Here is a 21,258-nt window from a genome sequence, read left to right on the forward strand (position 1 = left end):
CCAGCCAAAACCCCCTCCCACCTGGCAACCATCGGTCTGTTCTCTGAGTGTGTTCCTGTTTCTTTGTTCGTTTATATTCTTTCATTCACAAACTCTACTGCTGTATTAAAAACAAAAGGGCTATTTTTTTCTTTGCTCTGTATTTTAAAGTTTAATGAACAATTAAACCTTTAATAATAATGATGATAATAACGACGACGACGACGACGACAATGTCTTTAATAACTGAACTGCAATCAAAGAACTGCAGTATTGCCATATTTTGGTTGGAGGCTTCAGCGGCCGGCCTGCCTTGGCTTGCAGGAAAAGTGCCGCGCCAGGCGGTCTTGCTTTCCCCCAGCGCCTGATTATCCGAGGCCACCCCGGAGTGGCGGAGGAGAGGTGGGGGTAGGGCCCGGGTGGGTCAAGGATGCCCTCAGACTCAGACCCCGCTGGGCCCCACCCTTACCCCGCTTCCGCCGCCTCTGCTGCTTTTCAGCTGGGGCAATGGCGGCCGGGATGAGCGGAGAGGGTATCAGTCATTACATTTATGCGACAAAAGCATTCCAAAAAATAAACTAAAATTTTAAAAAAAGGGAGAAAGGAAAGCAGTTTGTCTTTGCTTCCCATCCTTTCACCCGAACAACTAACTCAACAGCCATTAAAAGTGAAAAAACAGCTACCCAGCCATGGTTCCACTGGGGCTCGAACCCAGGACCTTCTGCGTGTAAAGCAGACGTGATAACCACTACACTATGGAACCTCTGCGCGATATGGTGGCGTCGTTCATTTAACTATAGTCTCGTGTCAGAAACAGCGTCCTCACTGAAACCCCGCCCTTCTGTCGTAGCTCCACCCCCGCCGTGGCCGGGTCTTGCTTGTGAGATCCGGTGTTCGCGGCCGGGTCCGGACTCCGGCTCCGGCTCGGGCTCCGGTGTTTGGGACGCTCGCTGTCGTTGCGTTCCAGATTCGTCCCACCTGTGATCAAAACGAAGCCGGAACCCGGGTTGCCCCCTGGCCGAAAGCGCCGCCCCGCTAATCACCGGTCCCCAAACTTTCCCTCAGCCGGGGCGTTAGTGAGGACGGCCGGGCAGGCGGAAACGGACCATGCCCCGTGCACGGCTTCTTCTGGCAGCTTCCCTCAGCTGGTGAGGGACCCGCACTTTCCCCATTTTCCCCACGGACACACCGAGCCGCTTCCGGCAGCTTCGAGCCTTGAGCCCGGAGCTGGGCGGACAAGAGCACCATTTGGAGCCAAAGATTTAGGCAGAGCGGGGTCTGGGGTGGTTTGGTGGTGGTGGTGGTGGGTGGCATTTTTATATTGGCGTTTATTTTTGCCAGGGTTGGAAAAGGCTGCTGGTCAGTCGGCCTCTTGCCCAAGAATTGGCTGTTACCGCGCCCTTGACCTTTTCCACAGCCTTCTCCCACTCCCAAAGCCCGAAAGGGACTCAACATTGCAGGACTTTTGTGTGCTCCTACTTGTCTGGGCTGGGGTGGGGGAGGGGGAGGGNTTTTTATTGGGGAATTGGGGGAAGGGGAACAGACAAGTTGCTGTCCTTTTGTTCTTCAGTCTAGTTGTGGAGGACGTTGCTTCACTGGCCCAAGTGGAGGCGCTGTGTAGACAAGCTATCCCTTAACGGCTGGGGGGCGGAGGTAAAGCAGGATTTGAGGGACCCACTGTAAAATGAAAATGCCAGGCCCTTTGTTCGTAAGTTATTAAGAATTCCAAAACGGTAACCCCAGAGCATTAAACCCAGTGCGGACCCTTGAGACTATGCTTCCAGGATTGGGGTCCCGATAAGGTGCTGGGACCTTTCATTACAAAGGGCGCCTGTGTGGTCTCGGTTTTCATTGTCAGTGCTAATTCCCCCCTCCCCCCCGCAGTGCTTCTGGATGGATCCTCGTCAACATCCTAGGATTGCATGCGATCCTCAAGCTTGAAAACCCACTGAAAATCATTTGGGGGCATCTTAAAGTGCTGTGTTGGACATGGCTGAAGGCTTTCCCCTGGCGTCTTCCTCTGAAGCTAGCAGAATAATGGAGAAATAATGTATGAAAGCAAGCCCTTCCGCCAACTCCTGTCTTCCTAGAAGGCCCCTGAAAGAAACAGGTGTGTGGAAGGTGTACTAATCTGGGGGGGGGGGTCATGATTTGGATTCTAGTCCTCTCTTGGCTACTCACTAGCTGTGGAATTCTTGAACTGGTCAGTTCCCCTCCCAAGCCTGGGTCCTCCTTTGTGAAATGCATGTGTTGGTTAGACACCCCAACTTTCCCCTTGGTCTGAATGTTGTCCCAACTTTCCAGGTGGGAAAATGGAGGCAGTTATCTGCCATGTAAGTTTTTGCACAGAAATAGGGCAGGCCTGCGGCTCGTGCTTGTGTTCTCCGGTACCAGGTTTCCTAGGTCTTAGCTCCTTGTAATCTTTATTATGGGCCCTCTTCCAGAATGCCTTTTCGTTGATACATTTTGAGAGGTCTCTTGTGCACTGGGTGCTTAGATGGTGACCCATGAGATGACCATGAGTGGACAGCCACCAGCAGAGGATGACTTCATGAAAGCTCCATGCTTCCTGCTAGTCAATAATCTGTAGTGACGCCCAGGATGCTCAGAAATAAGTATATCCCAGTTGTTTCCAAAGCCCTGTCAGTTCAAAACAAGGCTGTCAAGAATTGAGCCTAAAATTACAATCAGCAGTTGTGGTTTGGGTTGTGTCTCTAGGGAATGCTTTGCTTTCCCTCCAGCTTTCTGTCTTCCCTTGCTATGCAGGTGGGTTCACCACGCGCAAGCTTTAGCCAAGTTCACACACGTACCCTCCATGTAGAAAAGAAGCTAGTGCACCTCTGATGCATGCAACACAGGTTTCTGCCTTTAGTGAAAAACTCATGCTCCTTGTCTCCATTCTGACAGGGAGGGCGACTTTTGTTGCACTCCTCACTGCTGTCAAGGCGTAGTCACAATCTCTATAATTAGTAAACTGCAATGGGGTTTACAGAGCACTTACATACATTCCTATGAGGTAGCCATGGTAAATATTACTATCTCCATTTTTCAGCTGCAGAAGTTGAAGCCGAAGATATTGAATGCCTTGCCTGAGACCATTCTGCTAGTGAGTGCAGGGCTGGGTTTCAGTTTTCTGCTACCGAAGTGATTTCAGGAGGCCCGTGTCCACGAAGGCTACGTTTTTCCGTAAGAGTGCCGTTGGTCTCTTGTTGTATTTTGTATGCATGCCAGTGAGGAAATGGATACTTTTGCATCTTTTGTAATTTTTAAATGAAATCCTCAAACAGCAGGAACCAAGAGCCTGCGGAAACAACTGTTGATGATTTTCACCTTGGAACCACCAGCGTCATGGATAAAGCTTCAAATGGCCACAGCTTTGCCCAGCACTTCAGTCTGTTCAGTCAGATTTGTGAGGCCTGTCACTCCCAGGTATGTCCATAAGCATCCAACAACTATAAGACAAATACACAAACAAACTAGTAAATGAAGACGAAAGTCACTTCAAGCTTTTTAATCCTGATTTCTTAGATGTGTAGTGTGGCTTTCTCAGTGTTGGCTTTGCTGTTGGAGGGTAGCTCAACCGAAGAGACTGCAGCCCCAAATACTGAGCTGATATAGGAAGCTCAGTTGACTTGATTTCATTTAGAAACAATTGTACTACGACATCTAATGAGTATTCAAGTATTTAAGAAGAAAAGTGAGCCGTTATCTTAGTATGACAGAGCTCACCTTATTTTTCCCCTTTTGCGGCTCATCACGTTCAAAACATTTGAAACTAGTCTATTGTAGTGGATATTTGTTCCTTTTTTGCCCACTTACCTTTTCATAGTTGCATACATCTCTCTGTCTTCTTAGCCAGCTGAAGTTCTGCCATTTTTATCACTTGTTTGCCCTTTTGTTGCTTGTACTTGCTGGCAAAACCACAGTCTCTTAAATCCAACTCTCTTCCTTTTCCCCCCTAAATATGGCCCCAGGAAGAACACACATTCTGACTGACTAGTTTCACATTCAATTCTTGACTACTTACCTTAATCAAGTGAGCCCTTGATGTGGCCCCACATTGTGCGCACTTCCCCTGTCCATTCATTGTCCACCTCCCCTGTAGGACAGTTTCATAATTTCTCTCCCTAGGCTTCGTGTATCTCCTTCCCCAGCCTTACTTACAACTGATGAACTTGCTTCCTTGTTTCAGTGAAAGATGGAAGCAATCAGAAGAGAACTTTCACAAGTACGCCCCACATCTGCTCACCTACCTGTGCCCTCATAGATCTAGATCCAGGCTCTTCCTCTAGATCGGGGCTTCTTGACCACAGCCCTGTTGACATTTGGGACTGGGTATCTGTTGTGGGGAGCTGTCCTGTATATTGTGGAATGTTTCTCAGCGTCCCTGGCCTGTGCTCACTAGATGCCCATAGCACCTCTCCCACAGTTGTGACAACCCAAAATATCCCTGGGAGGATAAAATCTTGGGGGCTATTCGGCAATGTCTGCAGACACTTTTGGTTGTCATGACTGGGGGCGGGGGGTTGGTGTGCTATCGGCATGTAGTGAGTAGAGACCAGCGGTGGGGTGAAACATCCTGCAGTGCACAGGACAGCACCCACAACAAAAAATTACCTGGTCTCAAATGTTGATAGCGACATGGTTGAGAAATCCCACCCTAGATGAATTGTCTGCATTGCTTTTGCAACCCAGCCCTACACCTGCTCTTGCAGGAGTCGGAGCCCAGCCAACTCAGTGACATGTAACATGTACCATTTTGAGAGTCCCCCACTTAGGTTGCTTCCATGGCTGTTGTAAATAGGAAAAGGGAACCCTTGTGCACTGTTGGTGGGATTGCAAACTGGTGCAGCCACTATGGAAAACACAATGGAGGCTCCTCAAAAAAATTAAAAGTAGAACTACCTTATGACCCAGCAATTCCACTTCTGGATATTTATCTGAAGAAATCCAAAACACAAAAAGATAATTCGAAAAGATACATGCATCCCTATGTTCATTGCAGCACTATTTATAATAGCCAAGGAGACTCTAGTTTTAAAAAGTCACTCCTCTGGGACTATGTAACTGAACACAGAATAATTTGGCTATTCCCTGCTCCTATAGAACCGCACTTAAAAGGAAATGTCTTATAGCAGCAGCTATCTAGCCAATGCTGATCGGTAACAGAAATGAAATTGGCTACTCCCCCCTTTTCCCAACACTTATTAATGTCTTCTTTAGATTTACAAGTGGATTCAACTATTCCAATAGTCTGATGAGAAGATTTCAAGAGTGGTGCAGGTATTAAACAAAAATCATATTATATACTTTATTAGTGATTTTAAGTATTTGTGATTTTAGTGTATAGTCTGAAGCCTATATATATAATAATAAAACCAAAACTAATTAGTAGGTTGTTTAACTCAGTTAGAGGCTGTCTGCAGGCTAGCAGCTTTCCTCTGCTAAATCCTGTTAAAATGCAGTGGGTTCTATTTTGTGCAGAATGAGCAGGCTGCCATGACAACTGTGAATATTATTTTAGTGTTAGTCATAGGTTTCCATTGTCTGCCTCTGGGTCCAACGTTTATTCTAAAACCCAGATGCATGTCTATTCTTAAAGGAGTTTTCCTGGATGTGTTTATAAAAAACAAAAAATACTTTCAACTGGCTGTGTTTTTCTCTTTTGAATAGAAATTTGAATGACTTTACACAATTGCAAATTATAGATTTCATTGCTGTCATTTTCTCTGGAAAGGTGATTTGGGTATGCATTTATATTGTACTTGACTATAGGTTTGATTAAATTGACACACTAGACCAGAGTTTGGAAAATTCCCCTCGAGGTGTGTAATCCTTACATTACAGTATTTTTTTTTCATCTAACAGTACCAGAAGGAATCTTGTGGTTGCCAGTGACAGAGGATTCAGCCCAAACCGTGTTAGCAAAACCGGTCTCAAATGAATCTGACGTGAAAATTCCAAAGGTAAAATTGCATCCAGTAATTTACGATGGAGGGCTCCAGCCATTTCCCTGCCTTTCTCTTGTTCTGCCCTTCTCCATGTATCAGTTGAACCCCCCAGACTGGCTCTCCTCATGGTGACAGCCTTGCCCAGAGCATCACCCTTGGGAAGAAGAGTGAGCCTGTGTCCAGTGCTGTCCCCAGGAGCCCTGAGATTCACTCATATTGCCTGTCTTTAGCTGTGTGCCCACTTGAACACTTCCTTTAGAAGAGGATGTGCTAACTGCCGTAGGCCTGAGTTATGTGCCCAACCCTGGACAGTCACTGTTGCTTGGGAAGTGGGCTCATGCTAATTGGCTTAAGCCAATCAGGGCTCACATGGGGAGGAGGTGGCAATCCCCTGCAAACCATAGGGCTGAGAATAGGGAGAGGGTCGATTTCAAAGAGGAAAATTGGAGTACTGTTGCAAGGAAGTGAAGGGAATACTTGCTAGCCACTTGGTTAGGCACCAGAATACAGGGCAAATAATAATAGTAATAGCTAACATTGAATACTAGCTATGAGCCAGGCACTCAAATTGTGTTACAAGGGTATTGGTTAGAGAATGTGTTTGACTGCATGTAATAAGGTAAATGAAATAGCAGAGACCTAACACAGAGGGTTGGGTTTTATCTCCCAACTGGTAGTATGAAGTCAGGAAGGAAGCAGCTTCATGTTGTCACTTATGTCTCAGGTTCCCCCTTCCATATTTCTGCATTGTCATTCCCAGTGTGAGGGTCTCTTCCTAATGCACTCAAGAGGGTGCAAACACAATCCTCCTCCGGGCATTGTGTTTGGGTTCCAGGCAGACTGGGGGAAGGACAAAGAGGAAAGGGCCCATGACAACTGAGTCTGTCATTTTTATCAGGAAAATATTGGGAAAAGTCATGACATATTTTTTCTATGTTTTTCGTTGCAAAAATGCATCGTGACTTTTCCGACAACCCAATAGCTTTTCTGGAAGCCTCGGCCAGTGGATTTCTGCTTATATCTCTCTCATTGGCCAGAACTGCGCTCCATGACCACCCCTAACTGCAAGGGAACCTAGCAAATGAATTTTTGGCTGAGTCCATTGCCACCTACAACAAAATTGGGGTTTTATTGGTAAGGAAGAAAGGAAGAATGGATGTTGGTTAGGCAACTATCAGTGGCTGCCACAATATGTATTAACTCACTCCTTCTATCAACCCAGTATGGTAGGTACTATTACTATTCTGGTTTTTTTTTAAAGGTTTTTATTGGGGAATTGGGGGAAGGGGAACAGACAAGTTGCTGTCCTTTTGTTCTTCAGTCTAGTTGTGGAGGACGTTGCTTCACTGGCCCAAGTTGGCACCATCATTGCGCTCTTCCCGGGCGAGGCAGATCAGTCGCCGGCTTCTGGACGGCCGCTCACAGCGGCTGCTGGCCACTCACGCTGGCTGCTGGCTACACACGGTAGCCCATGGCAACCCACTGCAGCAGGGGCTGCAGCCTACCCCGTTGCCGGCAACTCACGGCAGCCCAGCTCCAGGTTGAGCTGTTGTTCAGCATCTTAACTGTGGAGGGCAGTGTCACTGGCCCTCATATGTGGGATCCAAACCGGGGCCCTCTGGCATCCCAAGCCAGCTCTTAACCATCGTGCCATTTGGCCGGCCCACTATTCTGGTTTTCTAAGGAATAGGAACAGAGAGGTTATGTGATTTTCCCAAGCTCACACAGCCGGAAGTGGTGCAGCTAAAATATAGTCCCAAGTAATCTGACTCTAGAACCACATTCTATTGTGTTCCCAGGCACATCCTAACCCACAGGCCAGACCACATTTCATTCTTTCTTTCTCTTTAGTTTAATAGACTTTATTACTTTAGTTGAACAACCTCTACGCACAAAATAGATGGCTTAAGATTTTTGAGTGGAAAGGAATTTAGGTCTCGAGGTTTTATGAGTCTGCTACATGTTTTCTGGAAATCATTTAACTGAGCCTTTTAAGACCCCAGAAGAAAATAGAAAAATTGGTTCAAGGAAACCAGCAGTTAGATTTTGGAATCAAACTACCTCCTCTTAAGTCAGCAAAACCAGAATTGGAAATTAGGGCAATTCCTCTTCTGTATTTCCTACACTAATTCACTCTGGGAAACAGGAGCCTAGTCTATACTTTAACAGTAAGGTGGGCACAACTGACGGCCTAGGAATTTTGTAGAAGGTAAGGATTTTGAGGGTAGTTTTGAGTAGGGATGAAAAAAATAACTAGACAATGCATAAGGTTAGATTGGAAACCGTGAACTTGTATTGACATCAACTATGTAACTTTTCTCAGTAGCCTTATGGGAATAATGAATAACGTAGGTTGACCCAAGATAACTTTTAATACTGACTACACTGAGCCAATGAAGTACTTTTAAATAAAGCCAACCAGTTTTCCCCTTAGGTGGCTAGAGGGTTCATAATGGTCACAAATTAACATTTCGACCTTAAGGCTAATAATTCTCATTCTTTATGTTCAGTTTCCTTCAGTTTCAGTATATACCAGTGTAATTACCATTATTACTTTACATGAAATTCAGTATTCTACAGAGCCGTGGAGACATGGGATTGAACCAGGAGCCTCCACCTTTTGTGAACTTCAATAGTGTTGTGGAGACCAAGCCAGCTTCCTTTAGGTTAACCAGGATTTGTTTCATTTGTAAGAGAACCCCCTTGCAACATGATTGTTCAATTTTCCTAGTAATGGTGGCATTCTTTTAAACTTTTCTTTCAGAACCAGCAATTATATAAACAGAATGTTGAGTTAAATCTAAAAATGTGAGCCCCATAGTCAACTTGCATTTTTCTGCATGATCCTGAGAATGGATTAGGATGTCCTTCACAATTTCCAAGCAAAATTCAATTTACAATGTTTGTCCTTGCCAAATTCCATACAAAAGCCCCTTGAGAGTAAACTAACAGAGCACTGCGTTACCCCAATAAAGCTGTAGGTTTCATCACATGCACCAACAAATCTACATGGCTAGTTCTGCACTCCTTTCACAGAATTTATTTTATACCTGTTACACCACACAGCATTTTAAACACTGACATATCAACTCCCTAATAAGATAAAGCAAAGACAAACGTATTTGTCTTATGAGAAACAAGATACACCATCATTTTGTCTTCAAACATTATTGCACTTTAACTCTCATAATTTGACAATGCATTCATGAAGCAGTCTGCAGACACCTAGCTTTAATAGACAAATTAAAGAACACTTTTAAGCAAACATGACCTAAATTGTTTATTAGGTAAGAATTTTACAAACATTATTTATATTAGTGGTAACGGTGGAGCTGGAGAGTATTGCGTCTTCTCCAAGCTGCACGGTGAGAACCACCAATAGTATGGTGGACCTTGTGGCCCTTTCCAAGGCCACGGCTCTTGCAGCCTGCAGATGTCAGCCCTCACATCTCCCTGTGCGTATGGACTGGTTTGGTGATCCACTGGGTGTCAGGATTCTGTGCGATAGCTTTGTGGAATGGATCAGTGAGAATAACCTCAAAGAATTTGTACGTGGAATCTTCACCACCCCAGTAAGAGTTCGGGACTCTCAGAGCCCCACAGTGGCGTCCAGCTCACTCCTTGGCAACAGACTGAGGCCTTCGAGCAAACTTTTGCTTGTTAACACTGTGATGGACAGGCTAGCCATAGGTCACACCTTTAGGAACTGGGCGTTTGCGGCCACAACGGTGCATACGAATCTGATATATGACATAACTTTGCTTGGCCTTGTATCCCAGCTTGCGTGCTTTATCGGCCAGGTGGGGTGGGGCGAGGTGGGCCCTGTGGAGCGCAGAGAGTTGGCAGTACTGCCAGCAGCGCACCCTGAGAGGAAACTGCATTACATCAAACTGCTTCTTCCTCCATAGCTCTTGGATGTACTTGTAAGCGCCCACCTTGGCTTACCTGATGGGAGCGGCCAGACGGAAAGGAAAGAGCCTTTTTCTCCAGACCACATTTCTTCTATAGAATGTGTATCCATTTGGAAAATGTAGGCCTCTCCTAGAAATGGTAGTTAGTATTTGTTTAGCACTTTATAGTTTTTGAAGAATTTTCCACTTAGATTATTCTATTTATATATTATTACCCCCATTTCTTAAATGAGAAAACTGTGGCTCAGAGAAGTTATGTGAGTTGCCTAAAGTCCCTAGGTTTTAAGCGGCACAGCTGATATTTCCTTGAAATTTCAAGAACTTACTCTTGGTCCTCTTTCCTAATCCTCCTACTCTTCTATGCACAGAAGATTTCATTTTTAATTTTTAAAAATAACAATAGTTTGTTCTAGGCCCTATATTAACTTCACAATCTTCCCAAGAAAAACAATCCAGAGAAATCTTGGCTCTCTTACCAACTTGTTTCATGGTATCGTTTTCACATAGCCACAGCAGCAGGAACATGGCAGATCAGCAGGAATTGTGTTCTGCAGTAAGAAACAGAGACCGAAAACGGGAGGTTATTTTTATCTCACATACTATCCAGAGCTTCATTCATAATATGAGTGTTCATTACACATAGCTCTCATCAACCTGTTTAAGTAAAAGAGTCATTAAACATATAGAGATTCCTTGGCCTTAGTTACATCAGGTTAATTTATATTATGTTTCCTTGAAACTGCTTTGTAAATATTATTTTTCAGTAAGTAACAATGACAGTCCACCTCACTGGGGTAAATTAGTGAAGTTTCATTATATTACTGACACCTCAGTTTGCTTATAATTGTCATTTCTCTCGTTCTTTCCAAATATTTGAAACCTTGAGCTTATGGCATTGTTCTGTTAATATATCACAGCATTATTTTGTTCTGGTGATACTACTAAATTGACCAAAAACATCACAAGAAAATTGTAGAATAAACCTTGCCTTTAAAAGTCATGAAAAAATATGTTGAAAAAGAAATAGAGATTTAAACAAAAGTCATACTGTGTTGTAGAGCAGTGCCACTCAAAGTATTCTTCACCATCACTTGGAGCTTATTAGAAATATAGATTCATGAGCACCACTCCAGACTGACTGAATCAGAACCTCTAGGGACTAGACCCAAGAATCTGTGTTTTTAACAAGTCCCCCAGATGATTTATAAACACGTTAAAGTTTGAGAAGGACTGTTTTAGAGAGTTTTATATAAACGAGACACACAGATCGTGCACTGTTTGGAATATTGTTGAAAATACTTAACTTCAGCTTTAGTAAACTAAGATCTACGAGGTGTGATCAAACAATATGGTAAATGTTTAAGTAAAAACAAATTTATTACAGTAGAAGACACATTGCCATTAATCTCCCTAAAACACTCCCCCTCGCTTTGAACACACTTATCCCATTATTCTTGCCACTTTCTGAAGCAGTTCTGGAAGTCCTGTTTAGTGAGTGTCTTTAGTTGCGCTGTCATGGCTGCCTCGATGTCCTGAATCATTTTGACTTTGGGGAAGAGCCAGAAGGCACATGGTGACAGATCTGGTGAATAAGGTGGATGAGGACACACCGTAATGTTTTTATTTGACAGAAATTTCTGTACCAGAAGCGATGTGTGCCATGGAGCATTGTCATGATGGAGGATGATTTATGGCACAATTTAAAACACACGTTCTCTCAACCGTAGCTGACACCCAACTGACTGCACCGAACAAGTTGAAACTTGTCACACACTGTTACTAAGGTTCAATGTGCTGCTTCCCATATTGAAGATCCCTGCCTTTCCATTGGATGACATTCAGCAGCAGCATTCACCATATGTTTTGATCACAACAGAAAGGCTCCATGTCACATATTATTTCTGGTATAGCAATTTCTGTCAAATAAAAACATTACAGTGTGTCTTCATCCACCTTATTCACTGGATCTGGCACCGTGCAACTTCTGGCTCTTCCCCAGAGTCAAAATGACCATGAAAGGAAAACATTTTGAATCGATTCAGGACATCGAGGCAGCCACAACAGCGCAACTAAAGACACTCACTAATCAGGACTTCCAGAACTGCTTCAGAAAGTGGCAAGAATGATGGGATAAGTGTGTTCAAAGCAAGGGGGAGTATTTTGAGGGAGATTAATGGCAATGTGTCTTTTACTTTATTTATTTATTTACTTATTTATTTTTAAATGTAAACATTCACTGTATTTTTTGATCACACCTTTTATTTATTAAGCCCTGGATTCTCCTTTGAAAGTCCCCAGATCATGGACCCCACTTATCTACTCCAGGTCACTGAGACTCAACAGAAGTTTATACTTGACTCTATCCCCCTATCAACACCTTTACCAGATTAATCTGTGTTCTTTCAGATGTCAGTTCAAAGGTTATTTTCTCAGAGAAGCCTTTTTTCTTGACCTCCTGACTCACTCACCTGATATGTGTACTTCTTTGCAATTTTGCATTTATTTTTATTTTTTTAAAGATTTTTTTGGGGGAATTGGGGGAGGAGAACAGCATTGGGGAATCGGGGAAGGGGAACAGACAAGTTGCTGTCCTTTTGTTCTTCAGTCTAGCTGTGGAGGACGTTGCTTCGCTGGCCCATGTTGGTATTATCATTGCGCTCTTCCCAGCTGAGGCATTCGCTTGCTGGCCATTGGACAGCCACTCATGGCAGCTCATGAAAGCTCACAGCAGCTCACGCTGGCTGCCAGCCGCTCACGGTAGCTTATGGCAGCCCATTGCAGCCCCACTACAGCCTACGCCGTCGCCAGCGACTCACGGCAGCCCAGCTCCAGGTCGAGCTGTTGTTCACCATCTTAGCTGCAGAGGGCAGTGTCACTGATCCTCATGTGGGATCCGAACTGGGGCCCTGCTGCTCAGAGCTGGCGTCCCAAGCCAACTCTTAACCAACGTACTGCTCAGCCGGCCCTACATTTATTTTTATGATTATTTTATTATTTATTTTCCCCACTAGGCTATAAACTTCATGAGGGAAGGGACTTTGCCAGTTTTGTTAACTGGTGTATCCCCAGGGACTAGAACAATGCCTGGCACACAATAGATGCTCGACAAATACTTGTTGAATGAATATATGAATGAAACCAAGACAAGAATAAGTGCTTTTAAAGAAAATTCTCAAAAAACTCTTCCAAAGGCTTCACTTTAGTCACCTGAGGCAGCAGTAGCAGGGGTTTTAAAAAGAAAGCCATGGCTCTTTCCCAGGCCTTATTTTAGCTAATAATTTTAACATTCCGCCAAGAAACCAACTGTCCTTTGTTTTCAATGTTAATGGATACAAAAATGGGTGGTAGGGAGACAGTGGTGACAAAAAGAAACCTTGATGAACCTGGAACCTCCCTTTCCAATAAGCAGGAAGTGGTTCTCACATGGTTTCTGTTGTTCACATTCTGTTGGCAGGTAGTGTCATATCTGTTTATGACATCATGGGGTTGCCAAGGCAACCTATGAAACAATCATTTTAGCATCTGCCAGAGGTAGGGATCCTCTTTAAGTAAGACCTGTTAGTGTGAGGATGGAGACCTGAGCCTGCAGGTTAGGCTGAAAGATTTAACAACCAACACACTGAAGATCTAGCAGTTTATTTTCCTTGAGCCTGTGTGGAACTGGTAAAACTTGGCAGGGTAAGTACTCTTAAAAGAAGATGAATTGAATGAAATCTGGGTGGGCACAGAACCGTGTTTGAAAGTTAACCTTCTTCCTCTGTTTAGTTGTTTGGCCATGTCTTGTGGACTTTATATTTTGTGTATGGAGTTAATCATACTGTAACATAGATTATATTAGAGCTCTCTTTATAGGGTGGAATTGGGTCACCTTTATGTAATGGAAAGAGTACTGGCCCCCAAGTCCTAAGACTGTGATATTGGGGAGTCACCTAACCTCTCTGGGCCTGGTTACCTCCACTGTAAAATGAAGGGTCTTTCTGAACAAGTCCAAAGGACCCGAATATCTTGCCATGTGATAGGCTCACCTGTTACAGAGCTCAAGAACCTCATGGTGGTCTTGCCTAGATCAGTTTTTTTTAAGGATTTTTATTGGGGAATTGGGGGGATGGGAACAGCGCTGGGGAATTGCGCTGGGGAATTGGGGGAAGGGGAACAGACAAGTTGCTGTCATTTTGTTCTTCAGTCTAGTTGTGGAGGATGTTGCTTCACTGGCCCAAGTTGGCACCATCATTACGCTCTTCCTGGGCTAGGCAGATCAGTTGCCGGCTTCTGGATGGCCGCTCACTGTGGCTGCTGGCCGCTCTCGCTGGCTGCTGGCTACATATGGTAGCCCATGGCAACCCACTGCCACAGGGGCTGCAGCCTACGCCGTCGCCGGCGACTCATAGCAGCCCAGCTCCAGGTTGAGCTGTTGTTCAGCATCTTAGCTGTAGAGGGCAGTGTCACTGGCCCTCATATGTGGGATCTGAACTGGGGCCCTCTGGCATCCCAAGCCAGTTCTTAACCAATGTGCCACTTGGCCGGCCCTGGATCAGTTTTGCCCAATTCCCAGTGTTTTGGTATGAGAGGGAGTTTCATAAATGTATAATCTTGTTTTGCTTTTGTCTTGGAATGGCATGTTACAGCTTCCGCAGAAGGAATTACCATTGCTCTGCCATTGATTCATGCTAGATGTCAAACTGAGATACAGGCAAAACGCAAGCCCATACAAGCTAAAGGAACAGATTGTGACAACATTTAAAAATATCACAAGTCTCTAACTAAGAAGCAGTTCTGATAAGTGGATTTGGAATTCATGCAAAATACCTGTAACTCTGAAAATCTAAATTGTACATTGCCAAGGTAAATTACTTCTATGTAGTAATTATAGATGAAGAAGATATATTAGATTATGTGATAATACCTGTCTCCCGTGGGTTACAGACACCCATCTGTCCTGGGCCTCTTCCTTTCCAGATTTCTCCTGTTTAGTCTCCTTTGTTTGCCCCTTCCTCCTCCTCATTCCCTCTAAATGTCTCTATTCCTTAGGGCTCTGCTTTTGCCCCTATTACCTCCTTACTCTACAAGCTCTTCCTGGCTATTTTAGCTTCTCTAATCACTTCAGCTGTTATCGATACCCTAATGAACTCTTTAATCAGAATCTGCAGACTTGGTTTATTTCTTGGGTTCTAAACGCAGGCTTCTACTGCCTATGGGACATTTTAGTGCCATAAACACACTTTCCCCCCTTGGTGTCCTACCCTGTACCTGTTAATGCTCTAATGGCATCACCTACCAGACTGTAAATGACAAGAGGGCAGGGACCATGTCCATTGTTATACCCATAGCACCCAGCATAGTGCCTGTCACATGGTAGACACCCAGTAAGTAGTGTTAAATAAGTGATGAATACATCCAGTATTCTAGACTAGAAACCTTGGAATCATTCTTGATGCCTCCGTCTCTCTTGCTCCCCATATCCAGCTGGGACCTGTGGGGTTTATTACTTTAAAGCAGCGGTTCTCAACCTGTGGGTTGCAACCCCTTTGGGGGTCGAACGACCCTTTCACAGGGGTCGCCTAACACCATCGGGAAACAAAAAGATATTTACATTATGATTCATAACAGTAGCAAAATTACGGTTATAGAGTAGCAACGAAAATAATTTTATGGTTGGGGGTCACCACAACATAAGGAACTGTATTAAGTCGCGGCATTAGGAAGGTTGAGAACCGCTGCCTTAAAGGTTTTCACATTTGCCTCCCACCTGCCCCTCCATCCCACTGCCAGGGCTGTAATTCTGCCCTTATACCTATCTCCTGGATTGTAGCAGGAGATTCCTCATTGATCTTCCTATGGCTGGCTTTTTCCCAGTTCATCACCATCTGACCCCTCAGCGTGATCTTCCTAAAGCTTGAATCTAATCAGATTACTCTCAGGCTGCCCTTCACCCAAACAGAGTTTGCAATCTGGCAGTCTCATACCAAATCCATGGAGTCTATACAGTGTTTTGTGAAAATGAGAATGACCGTATTTCATTGATTCTAAGATGCACATTTTTTTCACTTTTTAGCACCTCTGAAATTGGAATGTTTCTTAAAGTCGATGGAGTATCATAGTTTGATGGGTGGCTTTTTTCTTTCTTATTTGTACATAAAATAATGACATACCTTGTAACCAACAGCATCTTAAATTTGCAGAAATATACTCACATTTAAAAATAGGAAGATTTTACATAAAAACATGTTCATCTTCTCTTGAAAAGTTACATTGGGCAGCACTGGGCCAGGATTTCTGGATGGCAGCCTAAGAGGGACCTGCCAGTAAGTAGCAGCTGCCTCATTTAGACAGAAATTCTCTAAAATGTCCCATCATTTCCACCCGGGCTGATTTATTCATGTATCTTATTTGCCCTGGACCATGTAAGCATTTGAAATTGCAATCCCCTACTGACGGGTTAAAGTCTGAATTCTTTGTTACGATTTACAAGAAAGATCACAGTTGGCACCAACCTACCTCGCCAGGTTCCTGTCCCCACCCTCCTCTCTATACACCCTCTATCCCCCAGTCTCAGGAAACATTATGCAAATATAACATGCTCCCATGTTCCCTGAAATGCCTTTCCCCACCTTTTATCCCCTATGAAACATTCCCTAACTTGCCCTGGCCAAGCTGATATACTTCTGGACTCCAATAGTAAATGGCATCTCTGGAACCCAGATCATGGACCCCACTTATCTACTCCAGGTCACTGAGCCTCAGCAGAAGTTTATGCTTGACTCTATCCCCCTATCAACACCTTCACCAGATTAATCTGTGTTCTTTCAGATGTCAGTTCAAAGGTTATTTTCTCAGAGAAGCCTTTTTGCTTGACCTCCTGACTCACTCTCCTGATACATGTACTTCTTTGCAATTTTACATTTATTTTTATTTTTTTAAAGATTTTTTTGGGGAATTGGGGGATGGGAACAGCGTTGGGGAATTGGGGAAGGGGAACAGACAAGTTGCTGTCCTTTTGTTCTTCAGTCTAGTTGTGGAGGACATTGCTTCACTGGCCCATGTTGGTATTATCATTGCACTCTTCCCAGCTGAGGCAGTCGCTTGCCGGCCATTGGACGGCTGCTCACGGTGGCTCATGAAAGCTCACAGCAGCTCACGCCAGCTGCTGGCCGCTCACGCTGGCTGCCAGCCACTCACAGTAGCTTACAGCAGCCCATTGCAGCCCCATTACAGCCTACGCCGTCGCCGGCGACTCACGACAGCCCAGCTCCAGGTCGAGCTGTTGTTCACCATCTTAGTTGTAGAGGGCAGTGTCACCGACCCTCATGTGGGAACTGAACCAGTGGCCCTGCTGCTCAGAGCACGCGCTCCCAAGCCAACTCTTAACCAACTGGACCACTCGGTCAGCCCTTAATTTTTCTTTTTATTATAATTTCTGATAGCACAGTGCCTACCACATAGGGGGTGCTCAATAAAAGTATGTTGAATTGAATGGAGGAGCACAAGGTATCTTAGTTAAGGATGATTTGGTTTGTTATGGCTTTGTCTGGGGAATGGGGATATTGAGCTCTCATCTTTAATATTGGTTATTTTCATATGGTGATGTGTCTATTGTGAGATAAATTGACCAACCTTGACTGCTAGAGGTATAATTCTGTTAATGAGTGAGTTTGGAACTGTTAATATTACTTTGCCCTTATTTTTTCTGTTTTTTCAGGCTAGGAGAACACATCCTTGCTTAGCTGGAGGAAAGCCAGAGAGCGTGTGAGTAGAGGCTGCAATCTTCATTTTGCAAACATACAAGGTGCTGACTGAGGCAGTATGGTGTAATGATTATAAGTAGGGGTTCTAAAGTCAAAGTGCCTGGGTTCAAATCCCAGGTCTGCCACTCATTTGCTGTTTGACCTTGGGCTATATAGTTCCTAATGCTCAAATGGGGATAATAATAGTATATACCTCATAGGATGGTGTGTGAGCTAAATAAGATGAACACATGTAAAATTAACAAGTGCGTAGAACACAGTAAGGGCTCAATAAATGTTACTATCATTATTGTGATTTATTCACATACATCAGTGCTGGTTCATTTAACAAATTGGAGGCTGGCTATAGGACTCTCTGTGGTGCTCAAAGTAGCATTTTAGCAGTGTTTGTACAGTGGAAAAATACCATGACATTCTTCATTTTAAGCAGATTCTTGATCATGGTGTCTCCCCTGCCAGGTAAGTTTTAAGCAGATTCTTAATTTGAGACAAATCACATAAAGGGCACAGGCAATCCAATTCATGGTCCAGAATCTGGCCGTTAAAATAACCACCTAAATTATGAGTTCATTCTCTCCTTTCTTTCTGTGATTCAACAAATATTGGTGAGTGCCTCTTATGCATGTGATGCTGGGAATGCCAAGAGGAATGAAACGGATCCTTTCCCTTCAGGATTGCATATGTAAAAGGACAAATTCTAGTGCACTTTGGGAAGTTCTGTAATTGGACACACACACATGGCTTTGAGTGCCAGAAGACAGAGTGACTAACTCCCCTTTGGTGATTCAGGAAAGACGTCACACAGAGGAGGTGACATTTGAACAACTGTATCTAGACATAGCCATCATTTAATCACTGTGGATTGAATAGGCATTTTGGCTGGAAACGCAGCCATATTTCGACGTTGTCCACTATGTTTCGAGAGCCTGGGCAATTATGCTATCATTTACAATGTGTGTGACAGCCTTGTCAGGTCCTAGTCTTGGATTCCCTGCCATGGAAACCTGTACGGTTGCATTGTCTCATAATGAGGTCCTCTGATAATATTTAATATGCTAATAGGAGTAGAGAAGCCCAGAGCTGCCTTTCCAGTTATTTTTAAAGTGACTCCATTAGATTAAATAGCAAGCTAGGTAACCACTTTGCTGGATCTCCTGTGGCCCTCAATTGCAGAAAGGAATTGGCTAAAGAGCAGTTTGGGTGGGGTTATGAAATCATTATGGCTGGAGTCCTTGAAATCCTAGCTCTCGCTTCCTAAGGCCATATGTTGTATAACCAGCTAGGAAGAGTTTGGGTGGGAAATTGCTGTCAGTGCAGCTGTAGTCAGTGTGAGACTCTGGGAACAAGATCACCCCTGGATTGTCTCATAAGACAGCAGAACCGTGGTGGTGGCATCCAGTACCGACATCGGCACTTCGATTTTTCAAGTGTCTTCCTCTTTTTCCTTCTCAAACTCAGCAAAATTACAGGTCAACTTTCCTTTTCCTTCCTGCTGATGGACGTAGGTGAGTCTCCCTTTCACAGATGGGTTCTCCATCAAGCAGCCATTATAATTGAATAGCTAGAGGAATAAAAATGTCATATAAATAAATTTGCAGCCCAGCACCCAATGGCTGCTCCCTTAAACCCATGCCTTTTCAAGTCCTAGAGAGGAATGTTTCGTGTTCCTACTTCCTTCTCTTAATTGTACCCAGGTTACTGTAATGTTTCCTAAAAATCATCCTTGGTTGACCTAAAGAGTCAGCCATTGAATGCTTTTCTGCCCTTATTTACCAACGTTCTTTTATACTTTGTACTGATGCAGATTATTTTTGCAAACAGCGGCCTGGTCCCCTTGGAAGCAGTCATGTGACCGCAGCCCATTACTTGAGCACATCCTTTTATCTCTTAGCTCCGAACAGGGCAGGGCTGGGGCAGACAGCTGCGGCTTCCAGACCAGCTCAGCCTCTCCCAGATCTGCAGCTCTGGGCTTGCCTTCCAGGCTGAAAGGCAAAGCAGCCGTGGCCTGTTCAGATGTGTGTGCAGGTGTGTGTTTATTTCTTGATTTATTTAAGCCGGAGCTCGCCCTGCAGAGAGCTGCAAAGATGCAAGATGTGTGGAGGGAGTGTGTGTATGGAGGGGGTGCTCCAGAGAGAGCTGGAATTCTACCTCTTTTCTTTCAGATCTCTGCATTCCTCATAGAGAAGGTTTTTTTCTCGTTTTCATTTCTCTTGAAACATCTGGGGTGAGGAAAAACCTCTGCACTGGCTGAGCAAAAGAAAAAGGTAATATGTTTGTTTGTTCTTAGGTATTTTGGGGAAGCAGAAGTCTACATGATAAAACATACTGTGGAGCAACAAAACAGGGAACGTGCACTCTTTGGAGTTTGTTTTATTGCTTTGCAATTTCTCAGAATGGTTTTTCTCAAAGATGCTGATTGCAGATCACTTACCATCATCTTAAAAAGGTGTGCAGATGACTTTGCAACCTGAAAGGTTGTGGCCTGTTTAAAATGAATGTGATATTTGGAAAAACTCTGTGGTCACTTTGGTGAGAGCTAGAAAACAAGGGAAGAGATACTTTGAGAGACTCTTCTAGGCCCTTTATAGGGTGTTCCCAGTGAGAACTAGAAAACGAGGGAAGAGATACTTGGAGAGACTCTTCTAGGCCCTTTATGGGGTGTTCCCCAAGCCTCGCTGTACAACTTCATGTTCAGAAATCTTCCTTTAGCTCCCGTGGCCTCTTGTGATCTCTCGCAGAGGACCACAGGGTTTCCATCTATCTAAGAAAGGGAAACAGAATTCCCTACAATGTTCAAGAATTCTCTTTAGTGATTTAGTGCTTACACACATTGACCAGATTGGATCCTGAAACCAACGCATAGCTAACCTTTTAGTGGACAGACATTTTTGTTCTTTAATGATTAAACAGAGTGGGTTTTCGGTTCTGCCACTGATCAGCTGTGCCATGGAGTACGATATTTTATTTCTGGTCTCAGTTTCTTGATCTGTAATATGGGAGTGATGATACCGCCTTTAAGATTAAGTGGAATAACAGAAATATTAAGCATGCACTGTGCTGGGTAAATAGTAGTCTCTTAATAAGCAGAGGTGATTTTAGCTATTATTACTGGTATAGTCCTCTTTCAGATCTTAGTGCTCTAAGGGGAGAGAGCCCATTTCTTGTGGCTCTACAGTCATCCCAGAATGTGTAGACACCCAAAGGATGTACTCTCTGGAAGGTCCCAGAGAATGTGTTTGGAAGGAAGATTTGAGCAAGCGGGGGGTTTCAACACTTCTGCCACAGGGGGAACCCACCCATGCACAGCCCCTCCTACCTCATCAGCTAAGAAGAATTGCTCTTTGTTCAAAGTGGGTTTTTCCACCCTGAGCCCATTATTCCACAGTACAAGTCTGTAAGATATGCGTTATTATCCCTAGTGCCTTGTGAGAAAACTGAGGTACAGAGGAATTAGTAACTAGCTGAGAAGCATTTCAATTGGTTTGTCTGTTTGTCTGACTTCTAAACCCCAGACTCCACTGGGCCAGCATTAGGCAGTTAAGAACAACAGATGGTTTTGAGATGCTTTCTCTCAAAAGGGTCCCCTGCTAGGCTGTTTGGGAAACAGTGGACACTAGAGCCCTTTCTCAGAGATTCACAATGTGTTGAAGGCTCAGAGGAGTCCTGCAGTCAAGA

General features: G+C 44.1%; 1 protein-coding gene, 1 non-coding gene and 1 pseudogene across 14 annotated transcripts in view; 1 reads left to right on the forward strand and 2 right to left on the reverse strand.

The window, feature by feature from the left end:
- Positions 1-669: 669 nt before the first annotated feature.
- Positions 670-742, reverse strand: TRNAV-UAC (transfer RNA valine (anticodon UAC)). Its single transcript has one exon. It is a non-coding gene; the product is annotated as a tRNA-Val (tRNA).
- Positions 743-881: 139 nt separating this feature from the next.
- The window catches only part of PPEF1 (protein phosphatase with EF-hand domain 1), a 127,200-nt gene continuing 106,823 nt past the window's right edge, over positions 882-21,258 (forward strand). For 2 of the 13 annotated variants that reach the window (XM_019667533.1, XM_019667435.1), the window contains exons 1-8: positions 882-1,127; positions 1,864-2,089; positions 3,032-3,165; positions 3,267-3,408; positions 5,203-5,262; positions 5,848-5,945; positions 17,538-17,584; positions 19,746-19,847. The gene's annotated coding sequence lies outside the window, so the exon portion shown is untranslated. Of the gene's footprint in view, positions 1,128-1,663; positions 2,090-3,031; positions 3,166-3,266; positions 3,409-5,202; positions 5,263-5,847; positions 5,946-14,466; positions 14,684-17,537; positions 17,625-17,944; positions 19,089-19,474; positions 19,609-19,745; positions 19,848-21,258 lie in introns of those variants that run through there. The other 11 variants (XM_019667471.1, XM_019667452.1, XM_019667462.1 and 8 more) reach the window with 11 other exon arrangements.
- LOC109395239 (60S ribosomal protein L15-like) lies at positions 9,245-10,330 on the reverse strand (annotated as a pseudogene).

The sequence above is a fragment of the Hipposideros armiger genome, unplaced genomic scaffold (genome assembly GCF_001890085.2).
Source record: "Hipposideros armiger isolate ML-2016 unplaced genomic scaffold, ASM189008v1 scaffold_13, whole genome shotgun sequence".
NCBI classification, from domain to species: domain Eukaryota; kingdom Metazoa; phylum Chordata; class Mammalia; order Chiroptera; family Hipposideridae; genus Hipposideros; species Hipposideros armiger.